General features: G+C 36.5%; 1 pseudogene; it reads right to left on the bottom strand.

The window, feature by feature from the left end:
• Positions 1 to 4,528: 4,528 nt before the first annotated feature.
• LOC112621683 lies at positions 4,529 to 5,361 on the bottom strand (annotated as a pseudogene).
• Between the last annotated feature and the right edge of the window lie 237 nt (positions 5,362 to 5,598).

Raw genomic sequence — 5,598 nt, 5'->3', positions numbered from 1 at the left:
GGATTATGTATGTTTGGAAAGAAGGCTACAGAGGTAATTTTGTGCCTTTCTCAATGTACATCAGAGGAACATGATGTCAGTCTTATTAGCGACATTACTAGTGATTACTTGGCTAAAGATCTATCTGTAGGTCTTGAGTTTCTCCACTCTTTTCCAATTTGTAATTAGTAAGTACCTTGGTAAACATATATCAGGTCATGCAAATTTCCAATTTCTCCTCAAATATTTACTCACTAATTTTAGCAACCATTGATGATCATGCCCACAATAATTATTATTATGGTACTTGCTCAATGGCTATTTTGAATTCTTCCTTCATTCCTTCTACGTTTATTAATTGAATTTTTTCAATAAGAAAAAATCATCCTTTTCACTCTTTATTTATGCATTTGATTGTTTATATCAGCATAAAATCATAGATACTACATTATTCTCTGAGTTAGAATCCAACAATATCAAGGACTCAGAGTTTTCAACTGTAATAATACTTAATTCCTTTTCAAGTTCCACAGATTTCTTTTTCTACCTTAACTGTATTTGTCTTTCTGGCTCACTGCAACATGTCTGTTTATTCTTCTTTTATATTTTTCCTTTTATCTTCCATCGAACCAAAGGAAAAATCACCAAATTCCTCCTTTTAAAAATTCTGTGTCTAACACTCTGTCATTTTTTACTTAAACACTTATCTTTTCTCACCTTCCCTACCTCAATTTTGTTTTGTCCCCATTTACCTCCTTTATTTCTGTTTACTTTATGTATAGGTGCCGACGGGTAGAGATAGCCTGTTCGGTATAAACAGAGATAAATTGCCTCTTCCCATCTTTTGAAAATAGTCTGTTCGTTCTTTTGACTTTCAAGATGAATGTGAGCAAATTAAAGTAGTCATGCCTCTATTTTGGCCATCAATTTTCAAGTCACTGAGTCAGGTGACTGCTAATGACATTGGTAATGGTTTGCACTTCTTTTTGTTCTATTATTGTGGTTGACTTCAGAGAAGAATTGACAATACTTTTTGAACATCAACTAATTATATCAATCTTTGTACTAAAAATAATTTAAAACGACACATTTCTGCATGAAAATTAAAGCAAAATTCTGTCTTTTGTATCTCTATATGACAGTCACTTAAATTGCCCATATACTCTTACAGTTAGAACACATTAAATAAATACATTTTCCCTACTCTAACCAGAGGCTATAAATCTGAGTTTGTTTTTCAGGTACATCAAAAAATATATACCCGTGATATGTATTTTATTGTGATTGTAGAAGAGAAATCTTAAAAGGAGAAGAACAGAATCATAAACATGCTATCTCTTTCTCTCTCCTGTATTCTTTGGAAAATTTTAACCAAAGCTTATTCAGAATGTTTTCTAAATTGTAAATTGATAAAAAATATCTTTATACGGATGGGCAGTGTGAATTATAAGTGAGTGAGATAGCAACCATCCAAACACAACACGATTAATCTAATTGCACCTACATACTCAATTTAAATAGTTTTAAATCTTTGAAATTCTGAATGGTTCATTATACTCCGAAATAATAAGTAGAAAGCAGAGACCTTTCAAACTAAAGACACTGTAAATTTAGCAGTGGATGACTTAAAATGCTTGAATACTATTTTAAAATACCACTTAAATTATTAAATAAAAATAAACCTTATACATGTATTTCAAAGTGTAATTAAATTAATGTTTACTTTATTTAAAAACTCCCTAAATGAAAAAAAAACCTGAGGCCGTCCATTTAAATGCTAGCAACCCAGAAATATGTATTCGAATATTCTTTCCCATTAAAAAATCTTAGTAATTATAACCAAAAACTATTTTCATTCCCAAGAGTAGAAATAAGAATATCAAAGAATAACCTAAGAAAGAAATGTGAAGGATTTATGGCTAGGAGACAAAGTATAGCTAATAAATATTAATGACTAATAAGTAAATACATGGATGTCATAATCTGATATAGGAAAATTCTGTTGTATAATTGTAATAGCTACCTCAAGTTAATTTACACATTTAAACACATCCCAGGCAAATACAGCTTGAACTTAATGAAATAAGTTTATATGGGAGGAAAATTTCTATGGGAGGAAAATGTATTTGAGAGGAAAAATGTACATAGAATTAATCTGAGTCAAGAAACATAAGATGCGAGTGGTGGAAACATGCCTGATCACTTAAAAACTGCATTTTAAAGTCCCAGTAGTTAACACATCCAGTCTATTCCTGTCTTAAGTGTATTTCTGTAAGAAATGGGTATTTGGACTCATGCTAGGGTGCTCTGAATTCAGATATATGGTAGTGTGGTGTCTTTGCAGTAAAGACCATTATTTAAGAGCCTGCTTCTTATTTCCCCACTAGTATCAAAGGATACATCACTGTTAAGAGAGAAGGTGTTGTGAGTTAAGCAAAGTGGAAAGGAAGTGCACAAACAGCACTTGCCTAATGCAAGCAGTTTATTTTCAACAATTTTAAATCTCATCCCTAAGACATGTCATTGAGTTGGAAAGAAAATAACTTTCAAATAGCCTAAGTAGTACAGGTGAGTGATATTGATTCTTCTAACTGTAACTGAAATAGTTTTGTAGGTCACGTATTCTCAATTCATATTGTTTAAAACTCATAGGTAAAACTTTAACACAGTTTATTTCAAATTTGGTACACATTATTCAGTAGGCTATTTAGAACTATTTTGTCAGGTATAATGAAATATTGATATCAGTTACTAATTATACTAATTTTATTTTGTGTTACAAAATGTGTTAGTATTTTCTGCCTCTTATTAACAAAAAATAAAATGACATGCAAGTTGCCAGATTAATCAGATTTTAGAAGTATACACTTTTCTTTTTCCTTTTTTTAACATACAGGAAAACTTTGATTATAAGACTTAATGAATTCAATTGAATTATGTCTGATTTTTATATTTGATTTATATTTATTTCCAAAAGCAGAATCCAGGGTGATGGTGGGCTGAATTATTTGCCTCCTCTCTTTATTTCTTCCTGCATCTGTGTCCTTACTTAGCTATACAACTGTGCAGTGTGCTCGCCTTGTGATCCAGCATAATTTCCTATCCCAGAGTTTGGCCTTGTGACCTGCTTTGGCCAATAAAATGAGAAATGGTATGCTAACTTTCAGCCTAAACCTCAAGAGACCTAAGTGTTTGGAAACACTTTCTACTTTATGATTCTGCCATCACCTTGTGAAGGATATGATCAGGCTAAACTGTGCATTTTAGAAAAACAATGAGAGACATATGCAAAAAAGCCAACCCACCATCTTAGCCCAGCCTAGATCAGCTGACTCCCAGGCAAGTGAAGAAACTTCAGCAAGAATGGAAGAGCCGCCAAGTCCAGTCTGGACTAGATTAGTTGACACTAGGAATACGTGAGAAATGAATATTTATGCTGGGACACTGATGTTATGTGGGTGGTTGTTATGCAACCATATTGAATCAATAGGTAGCTGATAAACCATCACATGTACTAAAGGATCACCAAGTCTTATATTACAACTCTTGTTTTACAAATATCTTAACAGTTTCACTAAATATTTAACTGAATTATTCCAAATTAAATAATTTAAAAGGCATACTGATTTTTATATTGTTTTCATAATGCATTAATTATTCTTGATGGGCATCATTTTAATATTAATAACTACTTAACAGTAATCACTTTAAATATAATTTATTTCCTCACAGGTGTTTTTACAATAGCTCTTAAAAAGTGTATTAATACTTTTTTTTAATTGAAACGAAAAGTCAACATTTTTTTTCCGACAGAATGTAACTGTGATAATGTTGGGCATTGGACTGTCCCTCATAATCCTTATTAGTTCTTAGCTATTAGCATTGCTCATTAAACTCCAATATATTTGTCCTGTGAGCAACTACTTCATTAGTATCTGCTTGATTTTACAAGTAAATTTGATGTTGATGCAGTGAAGAAGAGCTAGAGCTGGAGCTCATTTCCTAAAGCACTTGCATTCTGCACTTTACCTCTGCACAGTCTTTTCCTTACCCCATATGGAGAAAGCTGGCTGTGCAACTCCTCTCCTGTCTTCACTTAAAACAGCCAGGGATTGCCAGGAGAAAGCCTGCTGGTTGCAAACAGTGAGGTGAGATTTCGACTTTCCAGCAGTTAGATGTACTTGTTTAATAACCTTGCACACCATGGCACTGTTTTTCAATGTGCCTCCATTAGGAGTAAAATACAGGCTTTTTTTTTTTTTTTTTTTTTTTTTTTTTTTTTTTTTTAATCTGCTTTTGTTATTTATAAAACCTTGGAGACTTATCACTTCTCTAACTAGCATAAGGTAGTCATTTTCCTAAGTGAGGCACAATCAAGGTCAGCCTCTCTTTTGTAAAACTAAGGCTATGATAGTTTGGGAAATGAGAATCAAGCTGTAACTAAAGGGTTGGTTGGTTGTTTACCCCTTTATTCATTTTCCTGACCTATTTATTTATTTATTTATTTATTTTCAGGCCTAATTCACTTTATTTTTCTTGTATAAAACCCCTATGTTGTAACCACAGCTAGAGCCTGGGTCCTCTGCACCGAGACTCTGGTACGGGTCTTGACGAGGTGGTCAGTGAATTTCTGATAGAGAGATTTGGTGAATACAGTCTCCTTTCAGAGGTCGGGGGTCAGGTAGCCGTAGGTCTTAGAGATGGCACCAAAGGTGGCCTTGGCGAAGTTGCCCAGGGTGGCAGTGCAGCCCCTGACTAAGGCGTAGCAGTCATCGATACCAACCATCATGAGCAGCTTCTTGGGCACAGGCGATGCCAGTGCCCCTGGGCGCGGGAATGAGGCATACCAGCACAGAGCCGCAGCGACCTGTCACCTTGCGAGGGATGGTGTGGGGCGTGATGATCTTGTTCCCCTAGAACAAGATCTGCGCACGGGGACAACGGAGAGTTTGACCCGCGGATAGCAGTGGCCACCTCCTTGGAGCACTTAACACCCAGACCGACGTGGCTATTGTAGTCCCTGAAGGCAACAAACGCCTTGAACCTGGCGCGGGTCAGCTTCTTCACCGGCATAATCTTCAAAACCTCGTCCTTGAGAGAGGCCCCAGGAAAAAGTCAATGATCTCAGATTCCTTGACGGGCAGGAAGGACAGATAGATCTCCTCCAGGGACTTGATCTTGATGTCCTCCACCAGGCGGCCCAGCTTGGTGACGGGCATCCACTCCTTATCCTCGGCTTTGCCTCCGCTAGCTCCGCGGCCTCGCCCGTCCACGGCCTCGACCCCGGCCCCAGATGCTACTGACAAAACCTCCGCGGAAGTCACCGCTGTTCCCCATCCCAAGGCCCCCGGACGCCGCCGCTGCACCGGCGTCATCTGACATTTGGTGTTTTCTCGGAGAAGAACTTCCTGGCCTATTTATACAGGGAGGTTCATAAAAACAATAGAGATACCCCTCAGGAATTTGAATTAACCTAAGAAGACATCCACAACTTTAGATACCAGGAATCAATTTGACTGATACAGAGGCTGGGGCGAATAAAGGGTTGCTGGTTGCTAACAGATGTATTCCTAACAAAACAGGCAGATTGGGCTGTGTTGACATCTAAGGTTTAAGCTC

The sequence above is a fragment of the Theropithecus gelada genome, chromosome 3, assembly GCF_003255815.1.
Source record: "Theropithecus gelada isolate Dixy chromosome 3, Tgel_1.0, whole genome shotgun sequence".
Lineage (NCBI taxonomy): Eukaryota > Metazoa > Chordata > Mammalia > Primates > Cercopithecidae > Theropithecus > Theropithecus gelada.
This window is presented reverse-complemented; position numbering and strand designations above follow the sequence as displayed.